Raw genomic sequence first — 20,448 nt, 5'->3', positions numbered from 1 at the left:
CTCTGATAGCACCATTGCCTTAAATATAAATAGCACCACTTATTATGTCTCACTTTGGAGCACTCAGACAGTGTAAGGTGGACTGCCCTTTTAGGTTGCTACTGTATGTAAGAAATAGGGTGCCATTTGGGACACAGATTTTAATCTCTCCTTTACAAACCCATTGACCTGTCTCAGGCAGTGCTAAAGAGGGATCTCTTTGTGATCACATGGTGCAGAATTTTTACAGTAAATTTCTCATAAACATTTGTATAAACCCAGATGGCTGCTGAAGACATTGCTGAGAATGTATTAATCACTATGTTCTACCCTCCCTCTGTGACACGATGCAAACATCTAGCTAGCACAGAACTCTGTGACATGCAGTTTTTACAGCCAAGAAAAGGTTTATTTCTAGATAATTCCATATGCTTCCTCCGACTCTCTCATCTGTGTCTGATGGGCAATTTGGGCTGCAGCATTAGCCCATCCCAGAAGCAGCTGAAAGCAGGACGGATCTTTGCACAAAAAAAGCTGTGAAGAGAAAAGGGAGAGGGGGGTGGGAGTTAGCAAGACACTCCTTTACCTTGAGGGGGGAAGGAAAATGTTGCATCTCACCGCAACAATGTATTTCATGTGGAATATTGTCACTGTCTGTCTGCCTGGTAAATGAAGGTATCTACACTACTGCTCCAGCAAGACTTTTCCACACTAAATTCATATTATCAGGTCAGATTAAATGATCCATGTATATTGTCTGGCTGCAGGGAATTTACATCAAATGAGCCATACGTGTATACAATTCAATTTTAGTACAATACATTCACACATTTCACAGTCTTACTATTGGCTTTCATCAATAATTAATGGGGTAGAAGTAGAATATAAAATTAATCTACTTCATCTGTCCGGTCCGTTCAGTAATGTTTTCACTAGGTCCTCCGAAGTAAACTAACCAGTGAGCTCATCGTCTCCACAGGTGATTGGTGCCAGTCAAACTGTCCAATCACAAACCGTCTGTTTGACAATGCACATTTTGGCTTGGTCAGCTGAGCTGTAATCTTTTTGGACGAACATATTTTTCGCAACGATATCCCTTCAAGTTCTGATGTTGGACAGCAAAATATTGATCCAACACACAATTTACAATTGAAACCGAGAAATGTATACCTACGTTCTAAATACTGCATAGTGTTTGTGGATTGCTGAGCTAAAGCTAGCAACTCATAATGCGGACTGTTTCCTATGGCTAACATTCGCTAGCTGGGATATTCGACTCATGTCGACCAGAGTTGTCATCGTCCTCCCTGGTGGTTTCTCTGGTAAGTTAATTTTCTAGTGTGGGGTTTGCCCCTCTTAGACTATGCTAGAATAAATATTGTAATGTACATTTGACAAGTTTTTGAATGTAGCTAGCCAAAGAAAGGGAATAGACATTGGCTAATGTTAGCAAGCTAACGACGTTGGCTATCGACGCCCGTGTCTTAATTCACAACTCTCGTTTTTAAAACCGCTGGTGTAAAAGTAACTTGGAAATCAAATGCCCTTCCCCACAATCTAGCCTGCTAGATACGCACATGTCATATCTATAATTCTGTAAAGTTATTTAACTTAGCTGCTAACATGAACTGTTCTTGTTCTTGAAAAAAAACGAACGTTAGCTAACTAAGTTAGCTACCGCAACATCTGCCTGGACTGTGTGACCAAACATTCGCTAAGGTCAAGGATTGAAAAGCAGTTATTAAATGTAGATGTTATTTTTATCGTGGGTGTAACCACACCGATTGCTGACAGGTGTATAAAATTGTGCACACCGCCATGCAATCTCCATAGACAAACATTGGCAGTAGAATGGCCTTACTGAAGAGCTCAGTGATTTCCAACGTGGCACCGTCATAGGATTCCACCTTTCCAACAAGTCAGTTCATAAAATTTCTGCTCTGATAGAGCTGCCCCTGTCAACTGTAAGTGCTGTTATTGTGAAGTAGAAACGTCTAGGAGCAACAACGGCTCAGCCACAAAGTGGTAGGCCACACAAGCTCACAGAATGGGACCGCCGAGTGCTGTAGCGCGTAAAAGTAGTCTGTCCTCGGTTGCAACACTCGCTTCCGAGTTCCAAGCTGTCTCTGGAAGTAACGTCAGCACAAGAACTGTTCGTTGGGAGCATCATGAAATTGGTTTCCATATCCGAGCAGCCGCACACAAGCCTAAGATCACCATGAGCAATGCCAAGCGGCGGCTGGAGTTGTGTAAAGCTCGCCGCCATTGAACTCTGGAGCAGTGGAAATAAACACGTTCTCTGGAGTGATGAATCACGCTTCACCATCTGGCAGTCCAACGGACGAATCTGGGTTTGGCGGATGCCAGGAGAACGCTACATTCCCCAATGCATGCATAGTGCCAACTGTAAAGTTTGGTGGATCATTTTTTTTCTGGAGCTGTTTTTCATGTTCGGGCTTGGCCCCTTAGTTCCAGTGAAGGGAAATCTTAACTTTACAGTGTACAATGACATTCTAGATGATTCTGTGCTTCCAACTTTGTGGCAACAGTTTGGGGAAGTCCCTTTTCTGTTTCAGCATGACAATGCCCCCGTGCACAAAATGTGGTCCATACAGAAATGGTTTGTCGAGATCGGTGTGGAAGAACTTGACTGGCCTGCACAGATTCTCAACCCCATCGAACACCTTTGGGATGAATTGGAATGCCTTCTTTGAGTCGGGCCTAATCGCCGACACCCGTGCCCGGTTTCACTAATGCTCTTGTGGCTGAATGGAAGCAAGTTCCCGCAGCAATGTTCCAACATCTAGTGGAAAGCCTCTCCAGAAGAGAGGGGGACCAACTCTATATTAAGGCCCATGATTTTTTGAATGAGAGTTTTGACAAGCATGTTTCCACATACCTTTGGTCATTTAGTGTATGCTTTAATTTATAAAGCCCTTTTACAAAATGTCCCACTGTACCTAACATCTTTACTAAACTTTTGGACATACGAGTTAACACACGTGGTCTCAGGGATCTATCGAAGTCTTGAAATTCCATTTGTCTCTACTGAGTGAAGTAAATCAGCTTTTTGTTCCACAACTAATGTCCAAGAAAACAATCTTAAATGTTCTTACATTTGATGTTTTAGTACCTTAAGGGCAATTCAGAAAGCTAATAGAGGACCATATTACTGATGAATGTTTGTTTTTTATGACAGTGTTTTTCTTTCTGCATGCATTTTACATTTTGTGTGTATCTTTTGTAATTTATGTAATTCAAGGCTCATCTGTAAGAGACCTTGGTATCAGTATGACTCCCTGATAACCTTTATTTTAAATAAAAAAGAACTAGCTAGCTATTAGCTGAAACGTTTAATACTTTTGATTCCACTTATCTATCAACAAAAAAAGTACTTTGTAGACAACAGGTGTAGACTAACAGTGAAATGCTTACTTACGGGTCCTTATACAATGCAGAAATGTATACACTCACTACTTGCTGTAAGTCGCTCTGGATAAGCACATCTGCTAAATGACAAAAAAAAGTTAAAGATAACAAATGTTTTAATAGTGACAGTGAATAACGAGTAAAAATAACCACGAATATGGTTCGTTTTTCAGGGGGACTGATTATTTTCCACCCCACTTGAGCTGAGATGGGTAGAAAAGTTCTCACTACTTGCCAATATGTATGTCTATTACAATGTATTGCATTGGGGGCTATGGAGGTGTTGGAGATGGGGATATGTATGACACAGTCCCCTTCAAACTACACATTTGGTCGGTAGAGACCCCACTGAGTATTTCCCACCCAACTTTAGCTACAAGCCAATATGTTTTCCATGTACAGTCTATTATAGTGTAATGCTATGGGGGTGGAGTGAAAAGCCAGCAGCAGGCTGTGCAACAGTACCCTTCAAAAAATGAACAATATTTGTTGAGTAGAGACTAGTGTTGTCACGATACCAACATTTTACTTACGATACCAGGCGAAGTATCGCGATACCACGGCGGGAAGTTCAGTGGCCTCGCGTCCTGTTCGCCTTGTTCCCGTTTTCTAAACGTAATGCGCATGTGCTACACATCTGGCACTGATATTCATACTTCTACTCAAGTCAACACATTAACTTCATACTGTTAACTGTGTAATATACTGAACAAAAATATAAACGCAACATGTAAAGTGTTAGTCCAGTGTTTCATGAACTGAAATAAAAGATCCCAGAAATGTTCCATATGCACAAAAAGCTTATTTCTCTCAAATGTTTTACTGAAATGACTTTATATCCCGGTTAGTGAGCATTTCTCCTTTGCCAAGATAATCCATCCACCTGAAAGGTGTTGCATATAAATACGCTGATTAAACAGCATGATCAATACACAGGTGCACCTTGTGTTGGGGATAATACAAGGCCACTCTAAAATGTGCAGTTTTGTCACACAACAAAATGCCACAGATCTTTTGAGGGAGTGTGCAATTGACATGCTGACTGCAGGTATGTCCACCAGAGCTGTTGCCAGAGAATTTAATGTTAATTTCTCTACCATAAGCCGCTTCCAACGTCATTTGAGAGAATTTGGCAGTATGTCCAACAGGCCTCACATCTGCAGACCACGTGTAACCACGCCAGCTCAGGACCTCCACATCCGGCTTGTTCACCTGCGGGATCGTCTGAGACCAGTCATCTGGACAGCTGATGGAACTGAGGAGTATTTCTGTCTGCAATAAAGCCTTTTTGTGGGGAAAAACTCATTCTGAATGGCTGGACCTGTCTCCCCAGTGGGTGTGTCCCTGCCCAGTTATGTGAAATCCATAGGTTAGTAATTTATTTCAATTGACTGATTTCCTTATGTGAACTGAAATTGTTGCGTTTATTTTTGTTCAGTTTGGAATACTGCATAGAATGGCTACTTTGCTAATATTTGCAGAGGCTTACCTGTGATTTGGTTGGAGGAAGGAATATATACTGCTCAAAAAAATAAAGGGAACACTTAAACAACACATCCTAGATCTGAATGAAATAAATAATCTTATTAAATAGATTGACCTAGACTTCCGGTTTGGAGCGAGCAGTCGCACCACGCTTCGCTCCACAGGTAATATTACACTTCGCTACATTACAACGGCTTGATTTGTTTGATCTGAGCAATTCTTCTTAGCTAGCTACATAGCCGTCTTTGTATCAAAGATAATTCTGTAGTTTAGAGTAACTGAGTAATTATCGAGGCTAGCTATCTTCGTCCTCCTAACGTAGTCAACACTGCTAGCTGCTAGCTAGCTAGTCATCACTGTTAGCTAGCCAACTTCTACCGACTAGCAGCACCGCAGAAACTATTACATTACAACGCAACGACTTGATTAGTGTGGTGTTAGTTAGCCAGCTACATAGTTGTCTTTGCTGTCTCTGTATCTAAGATAATTGTGTAGTTTGAGTATTATCGAGGTGTGCTAGCCAGCCGCGACGCGGCGCCAGACTTACTCAACACACCTAGTCATCATTAACCCACTGCCAGCTAGCCAACCGTTACCGACTAGCAGCGCTGTAGTTACTAATACTTTACAACGGAACGATTTGACTAGTGCAGTGTTACCTAGCTAGCTACCTAGTTGTCTTTGTCATAGCTTGATAATTGTTAATTGTTAGCTAGCCAGCCATCGAGGTTAGCTAGCCAGCTATTTCCGTCCCCCGCGACGCCATTTTTCCTAACCTAGCCAACTATTACCGACGAGCAGCATTGTTGAAACTAAATACACTACAAGGAACGTCTTGATTAGTGTTATGTTAGCTAGCTAGCTACAAAGTTGCTTTGTATCATGACAAGGTGTAGTACTGAAACTACCGAGGTTACCTAGCCAGCTACACGTTCAAAGTCAACAACGCAGCCACTGCTAGCTAGCCTACTCCACCAGCCAGCAGTACTGTATCATTTTAGTCAATAACATTTTTGCAACGTAAGCTTAACTTCCTGAACATTCGAGACGTGTAGTCCACTTGTCACTCCAATCTCACTTGCATTAGCGTAGCCTCTTCTGTAGCTTGTCTACTATGTGTCTGCCTATCCCTGTTCTCTCTCCTCTGCACAGGCCATACAAACGCTCCACACCGCGTGGCCGCTGCCACTCTAACCTGGTGGTCTCAGCGCGCACGACCCACGTGGAGTTCCAGGTCTCCGGCAGCCTCTGGAACTGCCGGTCTGCGGCCAACAAGGCTGAGTTCATCTCAGCCTATGCTACCCTCCAGTCCCTAGACTTCCTGGCGCTGACGGAAACATGGATCACCACAGATAACACTGCTACTCCTACTGCTCTCTCCTCGTCTGACTACGTGTTCTCGCATACCCCTAGAGCATCGAGCCAGCGGGGTGGTGGCACTGGAATCCTCATCTCTCCCAAGTGGACATTCTCTCTTTCTCCCCTGACCCATCTGTCTATCTCCTCATTTGAATTCCATGCTGTCACAGTTACCAGCCCTTTCAAGCTTAACATCCTTATCATTTATCGCCCTCCAGGTTCGCTTGGAGAGTTCATCAATGAGCTTGACGCCTTGATAAGTTCCTTTCCTGAGGATGGCTCACCTCTCACAGTTCTGGGTGACTTTAACCTCCCCACGTCTACCTTCGACTCATTCCTCTCTGCCTCCTTCTTTCCACTCCTCTCCTCTTTCGACCTCACCCTCTCACCTTCCCCCCCTACTCACAAGGCAGGCAATACGCTTGACCTCATCTTTACTAGATGCTGTTCTTCCACTAATCTCATTGCAACTCCCCTCCAAGTCTCCGACCACTACCTTGTATCCTTTTCCCTCTCGCTCTCATCCAACACTTCTCACTCTCCCCCTACTCGGATGGTATTGCGCCGTCCCAACCTTCGCTCTCTCTCTCCCGCTACTCTCTCCTCTTCCATCCTATCATCTCTTCCCCCTGCTCAAACCTTCTCCAACCTATCTCCTGATTCTGCCTCCTCAACCCTCCTCTCCTCCCTCTCTGCATCCTTTGATTTCCTCTGTCCCCTATCCTCCAGGCCGGCTCGGTCCTCCCCTCCTGCTCCGTGGCTCGACGACTCACTGCGAGCTCACAGAACAGGGCTCCGGGCAGCCGAGCGGAAATGGAGGAAAACTCGCCTCCCTGCGGACCTGGCATCCTTTCACTCCCTCCTCTCTACATTTTCCTCTTCTGTCTCTGCTGCTAAAGCCACTTTCTACCACTCTAAACTCCAAGCATCTGCCTCTAACCCTAGGAAGCTCTTTGCTACCTTCTCCTCCCTCCTGAATCCTCCTCCCCCTCCCCCCTCCTCCCTCTCTGCGGATGACTTCGTCAACCATTTTGAAAAGAAGGTTGACGACATCCGATCCTCGTTGCTAAGTCAAACGACACTGCTGGTCCTGCTCACACTGCCCTACCCTGTGCTTTGACCTCTTTCTCCCCTCTCTCTCCAGATGAAATCTCGCGTCTTGTGACGGCCGGCCGCCCAACAACCTGCCCACTTGACCCTATCCCCTCCTCTCTTCTCCAGACCATTTCCGGAGACCTTCTCCCCTACCTCACTTCGCTCATCAACGCATCCTTGACCGCTGGCTACGTCCCTTCCGTCTTCAAGAGAGCGAGAGTTGCACCCCTTCTGAAAAAACCTACACTCGATCCCTCCGATGTCAACAACTACAGACCAGTATCCCTTCTTTCCTTTCTCTCCAAAACTCTTGAACGCGCCGTCCTTGGCCAGCTCTCTTGCTATCTCTCTCAGAATGACCTTCTTGATCCCAATCAGTCAGGTTTCAAGACTGGGCATTCAACTGAGACTGCTCTTCTCTGTGTCATGGAGGCTCTCCGCACTGCTAAAGCTAACTCTCTCTCCTCTGCTCTCATCCTTCTAGACCTATCTGCTGCCTTTGATACCGTGAACCATCAGATCCTCCTCTCCACCCTCTCCGAGCTGGGCATCTCCGGCACCGCGCACGCTTGGATTGCGTCCTACCTGACAGGTCGCTCCTACCAGGTGGCGTGGCGAGAATCTGTCTCCGCACCACGTGCTCTCACCACTGGTGTCCCCCAGGGCTCTGTTCTTGGCCCACTCCTATTCTCGCTATACACCAAGTCACTTGGCTCTGTCATATCCTCACATGGTCTCTCCTATCATTGCTATGCAGATGACACACAATTAATCTTCTCCTTTCCCCCTTCTGACAACCAGGTGGCGAATCGCATCTCTGCATGTCTGGCAGACATATCAGTGTGGATGACGGATCACCACCTCAAGCTGAACCTCGGCAAGACGGAGCTGCTCTTCCTCCCGGGGAAGGACTGCCCGTTCCATGATCTCGCCATCACGGTTGACAACTCCCTTGTGTCCTCCTCCCAGAGTGCTAAGAGCCTTGGCGTGACCCTGGACAACACCCTGTCGTTCTCCACCAACATCAAGGCGGTGACCCGATCCTGTAGGTTCATGCTCTACAACATTCGCAGAGTATGACCCTGCCTCACACAGGAAGCGGCGCAGGTCCTAATCCAGGCACTTGTCATCTCCCGTCTGGATTATTGCAACTCGCTGTTGGCTGGGCTCCCTGCCTGTGCCATTAAACCCCTACAACTCATCCAGAACGCCGCAGCCCGTCTGGTGTTCAACCTTCCCAAGTTCTCTCACGTCACCCCGCTCCTCCGCTCTCTCCACTGGCTTCCAGTCGAAGCTCGCATCCGCTACAAGACCATGGTGCTTGCCTACGGAGCTGTGAGGGGAACGGCACCTCCGTACCTTCAGGCTCTGATCAGGCCCTACACCCAAACAAGGGCACTCCGTTCATCCACCTCTGGCCTGCTCGCCTCCCTACCTCTGAGGAAGCACAGTTCCCGCTCAGCCCAGTCAAAACTGTTCGCTGCTCTGGCACCCCAATGGTGGAACAAGCTCCCTCACGACGCCAGGACAGCGGAGTCAATCACCACCTTCCGGAGACACCTGAAACCCCACCTCTTTAAGGAATACCTGGGATAGGATAAAGTAATCCTTCTAACCCCCCCCCCCTTAAAAGATTTAGATGCACTATTGTAAAGTGGTTGTTCCACTGGATATTATAGGTGAATGCACCAATTTGTAAGTCGCTCTGGATAAGAGCGTCTGCTAAATGACTAAAATGTAAATGTAAAATGTAAATACTTTTTTCTTTACATAGTTGAATGTGCTGACAACAAAATCACACAAAAATAATCAATGGAAATCCAATTTATCAACCCATGGAGGTCTGGATTTGGAGTCACACTCAAAATTAAAGTGGAAAACCACACTACAGGCTGATCCAACTTTGATGTAACTTTCTTAAAACAAGTCAAAATTAGGCTCAGTAGTGTGTGTGGCCTCCACGTGCCTGTATGACCTCCTACAACGCCTGGGCATGCTCCTGATGAGGTGGCGGATGGTCTCCTGAGGGATCTCCTCCCAGACCTGGACTAAAGCATCCGCCAACACCTGGACAGTCTGTGGTGCAACGTGGCGTTGGTGGATGGAGCGAGACATGATGTCCCAGATGTGCTCAATTGGATTCAGGTCTGGGGAACGGGCGGGCCAGTCCATAGCATCAATGCCTTCCTCTTGCAGGAACTGCTGACACACTCCAGCCACATGAGGTCTAGCATTGTCTTGCATTAGGAGGAACCCAGGGCCAACCGCACCAGCATATGGTCTCACAAGGGGTCTGAGGATCTCATCTCAGTACCTAATGGCAGTCAGGCTACCTCTGGCGAGCACGTGGAGGGCTGTGCGGCCCCCCAAAGAAATGCCACCCCACACCATGACTGACCCACCGCCAAACCGGTCATGCTGGAGGATGTTGCAGGCAGCAGAACGTTCTCCACGGCGTCTCCAGACTCTGTCGCGTCTGTCACATGTGCTCAGTGTCAACCTGCTTTCATCTGTGAAGAGCACAGGGCGCCAGTGGCGAATTTGCCAATATCGGTGTTCTCTGGCAAATGCCAAACGTCCTGCACGGTGTTGGGCTGTAAGCACAACCCCCACCTGTGGACATCGGGCCCTCATACCATCCTCATGGAGTCTGTTTCTGACCGTTTGAGCAGACACATGCACATTTGTGGCCTGCTGGAGGTCATTTTGCAGGGCTCTGGCAGTGCTTCTCCTGCTCCTCCTTGCACAAAGGTGGAGGTAGCTGTCCTGCTGCTGGGTTGTTGCCCTCCTACGGCCTCCTCCACGTCTCCTGATGTACTGGCCTGTCTCCTGGTAGCGCCTCCATGCTCTGGACACTACGCTGACAGACACAGCAAACCTTCTTGCCACAGCTTGCATTGATGTGCCATCCTGGATGAGCTGCACTACCTGAGCCACTAGTGTGGGTTGTAGACTCCGTCTCATGCTACCACTAGAGTGAAAGCACCGCCAGCATTCAAAAGTGACCAAAACATCAGCCAGGAAGCATAGGAACTGAGAAGTGGTCTGTGGTCCCCACCTGCAGAACCACTCCTTTATTGGGGCTGTCTTGCTAATTGCCTATAATTTCCACCTGTTGTCTATTCCATTTGCACAAGAGCATGTGAAATGTATTGTCAATCAGTGTTGCTTCCTAAGTGGACAGTTTGATTTCACAGAAGTGTGATTGACTTGGAGTTACATTGTGTTGTTTAAGTGTTCCCTTTATTTTTTTGAGCAGTGTATATGATGATCTGCATGTCACTGTGGCAGTAAGGGGAAAACACTTCATGAAACCTTCTACTCTAAAGTTAACACACACTCCCTAAATCACACACACTGTCTCCCTTTCTCTCAAACACACACACATGCCGAGATCCAGCGCCGACAGAGATGGCCTCCTCGCTTCGGGTTCTTAGGAAACTATGCAGTATTTCATTTTTTTATGTTTTTCTTACACTGTTACCCCAGGAAATATTAGGTTTTATTCCATACAGTCGGGAGGAACTATTGGATATAAGAGCAACGTCAACTTACCAACATTATGACCAGGAATACGACTTTCCCGAAGCGGATCCTCTGTTTGGTCCACCACCCAGGACAATGGATCGGATCCCAGCAGACGACCCAAAACAACAGCGCCGCAGAAGGGGCAGACGGAGCGGTCTTCTGGTCAGGCTCCGTAGACGGGCACATCGCCCACCGCTCCTGAGTATACTACTAGCCAATGTCCAGTCTCTTGACAACAAGGTAGATGAAATCCAAGCAAGGGTTGCCTTCCAGAGAGACATTAGAGATGGTAACATTCTCTGTTTCACGGAAACATGGCTCACTTGGGATACGTTATCAGAGACGGTACAGCCACCTGGTTTCTTCACGCCTCGCGCCGACAGAAACAAACATCTCTCTGGTAAGAAGGACAGGGGTGTATGCCTTATGATTAACGAGTCGTGGTGGGATAATAATATCGTACAGGAACTCAAGTCCTTTTGTTCACCTGACCTAGAATTCCTTACAATCAAATGCCGACGGCATAATCTACCAAGAGAATTCTCTTCGATTATAATCAGTCGTGTACACCCCCCCCCCAAGCAGACACCTTGACATTGGACTCTATGTAAACTGGAAACCACATCCTGAGGCTGCATTTATTGTAGCTGGGGATTTTAACAAGGCTAATCTGATAAGGCTGCCTAAATTTTATGAGCATATCGAATGCGCGACCCGGGCTGGAAAAATTCTGGATCATTGTCACTCTAACTTCCGACGCATACAAAGCCCTCCCTCACCCTCCTTTCAGCAAATCTGACCACGACTCCATTTTGTTGCTCCCAGCCTATATACAGAAAATAAGACGGGAAGCGCCCGTGCTCAGGTCTCTTCAACGCTGGTCCGACCAATCTGATTCCACGCTTCAAGATTGCTTCGATCACGTGGACTGGGATATGTTCCGGATAGTGTCGAACAACATTGATGTATACGCTGATTCGGTGAGCGAGTTTATTAGCAAGAGCATTGGTGATGTTGTACCCACGGCGACAATTAAAACCTTCCCCAACCAGAAACTGTGGATTGATGGCAGCATTCGCGCAAAACTAAAAGCGCAAACCACTGCTTTTAACTTCTTTGGGATCTGGGGGCAGTATTGAGTAGCTTGGATGAATACGGTGCCCAGAGTAAACTGCCTACTTCTCAGGCCCAGAAGCTAGGATATGCATATTATTAGATTTGGATAGAAAATTCTGAAGTTTCTAAAACTGTTTGAATGATGTCTGTGAGTATAACAGAACTCATATGACAGGCAAAAACCTGAGAAAGATTTCCCACTTCCTGGTTGGATTTGAGGTTTGTAGTTTTTCAAGTGATTGCCTATCCAATATACAGTGTCTGTAGGGTCATATTGCACTTCCTAAGGCTTCCACTAGATGTCAACAGTCTTTAGAACGTTGTTTCAGGCTTCTACTGTGAATGGGGAGAGAATAAGAGCCATTTGAACCAGGAGTCTGGAAAAATGGCATGGCTGTCATGCACGCGGCCGTGAGAGCGAGCTGAGTTCCTTTTCGTTTCTGAAGACAAAGAATTGTCCGGTTGGAATATTATTGAAGATTTATGATAAAAACATCCCAAAGATTGATTTTATACATCGTTTGACATGTTCCTACAAACTGTAATGCAACTTTTTTTTACTTTTCGTCAGGACTTGCATTTGGAAAAGTGAACTAAACGCGCGAACAAAAAGGAGGTATTTGGACATAAATATGGACTTTATCGAAACAAAACGAACATTTATTGTCGAACTGGGATTCCTGGGAGTGCATTCTGATGAAGATCATCAAAGGTAAGTGAATATTTATAACGCTATTTCTGACTTTTGTTGACTCCACAACATGGCGGGTATCTGTATGGCTTGTTTTGGTGTCTGAGCGCTGTACTCAGATTATCGCATGGTGTGCTTTTGCCGTAAAGCTTTTTTGAAATCTGACACAGCGGTTGCATTAAGGAGAAGTGTATCTTTAATTCTATGTAAAACACTTGTATCCTATATCAACGTTTATGATGAGTATTTCTGTAAATTGATGTGACATGAGGCAAAACATTATGCGCCAATGTAAGCTGAGATTTTTGGATATAAATATGAACTTTATTGAACAAACATACATGTATTGTGTAACATGAAGTCCTATGAGGGCCATCTGATGAAGATCATCAAAGGTTAGTGATTTCATTTTATCTCTTTCTGCTTCTTGTGACTCCTCTCTTTGGCTGGAAAATGGCTGTATGTTTTTTTGTGACTAGGCGCTGACCTAACATAATCATCTGGTATTCTTTCGCCGTAAAAGCCTTTTTGAAATCAGACACTGTGGCTGGATTAACAAGAAGTTAAGCTTTAAAATGGTGTATAATACTTGTATGTTTGAGGAATTTGAATTATGAGATCTTTATTGTTTTGAAATTGGCGCCCTTTCACTGGCTGTTGTTGAGGTGGGACGCTAGCGGACGACGCAATCACACTGCACACTGCCCACTGCCCTAACCCATCTGGACAAGAGGAATACCTATGTAAGAATGCTGTTCATTGACTACAGCTCAGCATTTAACACCGTAGTACCCTCCAAACTCGTCATTAAGCCCCGCTGATCCTCAACACTGGGGCCCCACAAGTGTGCGTTCTCAGCCCTATCCTGTACTCCCTGTTCACCCATTACTGCGTGGCCATGCACGCCTCCAACTCAATCATCAAGTTTGCAGACGACACTACAGTGGTAAGCTTAATTACCAACAACGACGAGACGGCCTACAGGGAGGAGGTGAGGGCCCTCGGAGTGTGGTGTCAGGAAAACAACCTCTCACGCAATGTCAACAAAACAAAGGAGATGATCGTGGACTTCAGGAAACAGCACATATCCACATCTACGGGACAGCAGTGGAGAAGGTGGAAAGTTTTAAGTTCCTCGGCGTACACATCACGGACAAACTGAAATGGTCCACCCACAGAGACGGCGTGGTGAAGGCGCAACAGCGCCTCTTCAACCTCAGGAGGCTGAAGAAATTTGGCTTGTCACCAAAAACACTCAAACTTTTACAGATGCACAATTGAGAGCATCCTGTCGGGCTGTATCACCGCCTGGTACAGCAACTGCTCCGCTCGCAACCGCAAGGCTCTCCAGAGGGTAGTGAGGTCTGCACAACGCATCACCGGGGGCAAACTACCTGCCCTCCAGGACACCTACACCACCCGATGTCACTCGAAGGCCGAAAAGATCATCAAGGACAACATCCTCCCGAGCCACTGCATGTTCACCCCACTATCATCCAGAAGGCGAGGTCAGTACAGGTGCATCAAAGCGGGGACAGAGAGAAGCTGTTTTTCAGTGTATCTCAAAGCCATCAGACTGTTAACCTCTCTGGGCTAGGTGGCACCAAATCATCCCACCTACGTAACAGCCAGTTGAATCCTGTGGCGCGATTTTCAAATACCTTAGAAATGCTATTACTTCAATTTCTCAAACATATGACTATTTTACAGCTATTTAAAGACAAGACTCTCGTTAATCTAACCACACTGTCCGATTTCAAAAAGGCTTTACAACGAAAGCAAAACATTAGATTATGTCAGCAGAGTACCCAGCCAGAAATAATCAGACACCCATTTCTCAAGCTAGCATATAATGTCACAAAAACACAGAAGACAGCTAAATGCAGCACTCACCTTTGATGATCTTCATCAGATGCCAACCCTAGGACATTATGTTATACAATACATGCATGTTTTGTTCAATCAAGTTCATATTTATATCAAAAAACAGCTTTTTACATTAGCATGTGACGTTCAGAACTAGCATACCCCCCGCATACTTCCGGCGAATTCACTAACAATTTACTAAATTACTCACGCTAAACGTTCACAAAAAGCATAACAATTATTTTAAGAATTATAGATACAGAACTCCTCTATGCACTCAATATGTCCGATTTTGCAATATTCTCAGTAGATAGCCCGGCATCACAGGGCTAGCTATTTAGACACCCAGCAAATTTAGCCTTCACCAAAATCAGATTTACTATAACAAAAATGTTATTACCTTTACTGTTCTTCGTCAGAATGCACTCCCAGGACTTCTACTTGAATAACAAATGTTGGTTTGGTCCCAAATAATCCATCGTTATATCCAAACAGCGGCGTTTTGTTCGTGCGTTCTAGACACTATCCGAAATGGTAAATCAGGGTTACGAGCATGGCGCATTTCGTGACGACAAAATTCTAAATATTCCATAACCGTACTTCGAAGCATGTCAACCGCTGTTTAAAATCAATTTTTATGCAATTTATCTCGTAAAAAAGCGATAATATTCCGACCGGGAATCTGTGTTTCGGTAAATAGAGGGAAAAAAAGAAAGACTGGGGCGACCAGTGCACGCGCCTAAGCCCACTGTCCCCTGATCGGCCACTTGACAAAGGCAATGTGTTTCAGCCTGGGGCTGGAATGACGACATTCAGCTTTTTCCCGGGCTCTGAGAGCCTATGGGAGCCGTGGGAAGTGTCACGTTACCGCAGAGATCCTTTGTTTTGGAAAGAGATGTCAAAGAAAGCCAATAAATGGTCAGACAGGCCACTTCCTGTAAAGGAATCTCTCAAGTTTTTGCCTGCCATATGAGTTCTGTTATACTCACAGACACCATTCAAACAGTTTTAGAAACTTTAGGGTGTTTTCTATCCATATCTAATAAGTATATGCATATTCTAGTTACTGGGTAGGAGTAGTAACCAGATTAAATCGGGTACGTTTTTTATCCGGCGGTGTAAATACTGCCCCCTAGCCCTAAGAGGTTAACCTCTCTGGGCTAGGCGGGACGAAATCGTCCCACCTACGCAACAGCCAGTGTAATCCCGTGGCGCGATTTTCAAATACCTTAGAAATACTATTACTTCAATTTCTCAAACATATGACTATTTTACAGCCATTTAAAGACAAGACTCTCGTTAATCTAACCACACTGTCCGATTTCAAAAAGGCTTTACAACGAAAGCAAAACATTAGATTATGTCAGCAGAGTACCCAGCCAGAAATAATCAGACACCCATTTTTCAAGCTAGCATATAATGTCACAAAAACCCAGAAGACAGCTAAATGCAGCACTAACCTTTGATGATCTTCATCAGATGACACACCTAGGACATTATGTTATACAATACATGCATGTTTTGTTCAATTAAGTTCATATTTATATCAAAAACCAGCTTTTTACATTAGCATGTGACGTTCAGAATTAGCAAACCTCCGGTGAATTTACTAAATTACTCACGATAAACGTTCACAAAAAAAATAACAATTATTTTAAGAATTATAGATACAGAACTCCTTTGTGCAATCGAGGTGTCCGATTTTAAAATAGCTTTTCGGTGAAAGCACATTTTGCAATATTCTGAGTAGATAGCCCAGCCATCACGGCTAGCCATTTAGACACCCACCAAGTTTAGCCCTGACCAAACTCCGATTGACTATTACAAAAGTTTGATTACCTTTGATGTTCTTCGTCAGAATGCACTCCCAGGACTGCTACTTCAATAACAAATGTTGGTTTGGTCCAAAATAATCACTTCCCTTTGATGATCCTCATATGGTTACACTCACAAGACTCCCATTTACTCAATAAATGATTGTTTTGTTCGATATAGTCCCTCTTTATATCCAAAAACCTCTGTTTTTTTTGTTCAGTAATCCGCAGGCTCAAAGGCAGTCACAACAGACAGACGAAAAATCCGAAAAGTATCAGTAGAGTTCGTAGAAACATGTCAAACGATGCGGTCGCGTGCATGAAAAATCTCCTGGGACACTGCAGGGTCCACTCATTCAGACTGGTCTTACTCCCTCATTTTTCAGAATACAAGCCTGAAACAATTTCTAAAGACTGTTGACATCTAGTGGAAGCCATAGGAAGTGCAATTTGAATCCTAAGTCAATGGATACTGTAATGGCATTCAATAGAAAAATACAAAAATATAACATCCCACTTCCTGGATGGATTTTTCTCAGGTTTTCGCCTGCCATATCAGTTCTGTAATACTCACAGACATTATTTTAACAGTTTTGGAAACTTTAGTGTTTTCTATCCAAATCTTCCAATTATATGCATATCCTAGCTTCAGGCTGAAACACATTATCGCCTTTCTCAAGTGGCCGATCAAGGGACTGTGGGCTTAGGCGCGTGACCTGGCCGCCCCGTCTTTGTAATTTTTTTCCCCTCTGTTTGCCGAAAAGGAGATTCCCCGGTCGGAATATTATCGCTTTTCTATGAGAAAAATGGCATAAAAATTGATTTTAAACAGCGGTTGACATGCTTCGAAGTACGGTAATGGAATATTTAGAATTTTTTTGTCACGAATTGCGCCATGCGCACGACCCTTATTTACCATTTCGGATAGTGTCTGGGACGCACGAACAAAACGCCGCTATTCGGATATAACGATGGATTATTTTGGACCAAACCAACATTTGTTATTGAAGTAGCAGTCCTGGGAGTGCATTCTGACGAAGACAACAAAGGTAATCAAACTTTTGTAATAGTAAATCGGAGTTTGATCAGGGCTAAACTTGGTCGGTGTCTAAATGGCTAGCCGTGATGGCTGGGCTATCTACTGAGAATATTGCAAAATGTGCTTTCACCGAAAAGCTATTTTAAAATCGGACATATCGAGTGCATAGAGGAGTTCTGTATCTATAATTCTTAAAATAATTGTTTTGTTTTTTGTGAACATTTATCGTGAGTAATTTAGTAAATTCACCGGATGTTTGCGGGGGGTATGCTAGTTCTGAACGTCACATGCTAATGTAAAAAGCTGGTTTTTGATATAAATATGAACTTGATTGAACAAAACATGCATGCATTGTATAACAATGTCCTAGGGTTGTCATCTGATGAAGATCATCAAAGGTTAGTGCTGCATTTAGCTGTCTTCTGGGTTTTTGTGACATTATATGCTAGCTTGAAAAATGGGTGTCTGATTATTTCTGGCTTGGTACTCTGCTGACATAATCTATTGTTTTGCTTTCGCTGTAAAGCCTTTTTGAAATCGGACAGTGTGGTTAGATAAAGGAGAGTCTTGTCTTTAAAATGCTGTGAAATAGTCATATGTTTGAAAAACGGAAGTTTTTGTATTTTTGAGTAATTAGTAATTCGCGCCACGCCTATCATTGGATAGTGGAGCAGGTGTTCCGCTAGCGGAACGTCTAGATGTAAGAGGTTAATCCTACCTTTTTTTGAAGCACTCATGAGTAGCAGACACTTTCCCTTTTTAATTCCTGTAAAAAACAAATAATACTTAATGTAACATGGTTTGTGAAATTCTATCAAATGTGTGCAAAATCTTGCAGGAAGAAAATAGGTAGCTCTGGTTATGATTCATTTATTTATTTTGAGCTAGAGGCAAGCTGTTTGCTATGCTGTAACGCTGCAAGCATGTCTGTCGCGAAGCTGTTTTTCCTCTCTGGCACTGCTGTGTGACAGTGAACTTTTTTAACTGATGGCGGAATAGATGCGCATGAAGAGTGGACGGAAAGGAGCAGGTGAGTGAGGGCTAGTAGGGGATGCAGCTGGCGGTTCACAGCTGCCACACATGATATGTGCGTGAAAGTGAAGTGGACATTTTTGGAGCGGTGCATACGAGACTAGTTGCTGTTTCTTCAACAATTAAACAGAACCTATAAACTGACTCTATGAACATTTTATAACAGGCGCCAGTTGGTTCTTCAGATAGGTAGGGACGACAAAGTTTATCATATGAAACAATTATTTTATAAATACATTTTAGCTGAAGTTTTGGTACCGTGATATAACCGTGGGACCGGTATACCGTGCAACACTAGTAGAGACCCTACAGAGTATTTTCCACTCCTCTTTTAGCTGAGACAGGTAGAACAGTTCTCACTACAAGCCAATATATCCCATGTATTAGTGTATTGCATTGAGGCTGTGGAGGGGGTGGCGAACAAAGTGCTGCTGGAAATGTACAACACAGTCCCCCTCCAAAACTACACATTTGGTTAGTAGAGACCGCTGAGTATTTCCCACCCCACTTTAGCTGAGACGAGTAGTAAAGTTTTTTTTTTTTTCTCTACAACCCAATATGTATACCGTGTATTGCAGTAGAGTTGGGCAATATGGTCATTTTTAGCGTTGTAAAATGTAAAGGTCATACACAGCAATAATCAAATGAATTGAGGGCTTGTGAAGTTATACCTAGGCTAAATATAGGCCTTACACAACCATAAGAACCCCTAATAATACAATTATTTTAACTTGCTTTTTTTGTTGCAATAATCACTGATATGGCTTTTAAGTAAAAAATTATATTTTCTTTGTTCCAAATTTAACTAGAGCCATGCATAATGCACATTCACTAATGACTAACTTCTTATAGCAGGCATTAGGCTATAGAAAATTAACACATCATCAACAACCTCTCAAGCCCACATGCTAGTGATTAGCCAGCTAGTCTTTATATTTCAACTTGGATCTATTTGCTAGCTAACAAGGTTGAACAGTTAAATTGTTATGAACACATCCTGTCTCCAACTGTTTGAAAAGCATGTTAGCCTGTCCACTTTGTTCAGATGTTGAAATCAAGTGGCCTGCCTTATTTGTAAGAATGAGAACGAGTTGCCAATTTCTTAAATTGTTTTATGCTTATTGCACTTTCATAAAACACAGACTAGACAGCTAGTAAAACTTTCTTTGGCTAAAATGCGGCTAGCTGTAAACGGAGCATTCATTTTCAGCAATTCATGTAAATTGATACTATCGTTTTAGTTGTCTGCACTGCGTGCAATTTGAGTAGGTGAGACCTAAAAAGTGTATTGTTTAAAACAATGACCTCTATTTCTGTAAAATAATGTCTCAATGTGTTTTGATGTCCATAATAGAGATTGCTTTGGACCAAACCTCAAATGCAAATAGTGAGTTGAAACCACTTGCCAGAGAGAAGGATGTGGTCTCAATGTTGTTGGAGTGAGAGACGGGATGGGCTTTGTGTGTAAACCATAGAGGAAGAGGTGTTAGCGAGAGGTTTCCTTCGCTAAAATATGTTCAAAATAAGGCCAATGCGTTTCTATGGGCTTATTTTGGAATAATCTTGTCTCTTTGGGACAACTTAAATTGTAATGTCGGAGATGTACATCTCTCGAGTGGCGCAGCGGTCTAAGGCACTGCATCTCAGTGCTAGAGGCGTCACTACAGACCCTGGTTCGATTCCAGGCTGTATCACAACCGGCCGTGATTGAGTGGCGCACAATTGGCCTTGTGTCATTAGGGTTTGGCCGGGGTAGGCCGTCATTGTAAATAAGATTTTGTTTTTAACTGACTAAATAAAGGTTACATAAAAAACAAACAAATTATCTTGTCATTATATAAACATCTCTGGTGTGAATGGGGATGGTACACACAGCACAGAGGAGCGAATGAGACGAGACCAAAAATACAGCATGAGAACAAGCAGACACAAACTCCCATAAAAATGGAAAATAACACAACCTTGATTCTTGCGATACAGGTATTTGGTATATCACACAAAAATGTAAATTCAAA

The 20,448-nt window shown here is 44.1% G+C and overlaps 1 protein-coding gene across 2 annotated transcripts in view; it reads left to right on the top strand.

The window, feature by feature from the left end:
- The first annotated feature begins 1,006 nt into the window (after nucleotides 1–1,006).
- LOC106590037 (enhancer of polycomb homolog 1) overlaps nucleotides 1,007–20,448 on the top strand; it is a 138,489-nt gene continuing 119,047 nt past the window's right edge. Inside the window, exon 1 of one of the 2 annotated variants that reach the window (XM_045710952.1) lies at nucleotides 1,007–1,301. The gene's annotated coding sequence lies outside the window, so the exon portion shown is untranslated. The remainder of the gene's footprint in view (nucleotides 1,302–20,448) is intronic. The other variant, XM_045710954.1, reaches the window with a different exon arrangement.

This window comes from Salmo salar, chromosome ssa29 (assembly GCF_905237065.1).
Source record: "Salmo salar chromosome ssa29, Ssal_v3.1, whole genome shotgun sequence".
In the NCBI taxonomy this organism is placed as follows: domain Eukaryota; kingdom Metazoa; phylum Chordata; class Actinopteri; order Salmoniformes; family Salmonidae; genus Salmo; species Salmo salar.
Note: the sequence above shows the minus strand (reverse complement) of the source record. Positions and strands in the feature narration are given on the sequence as shown.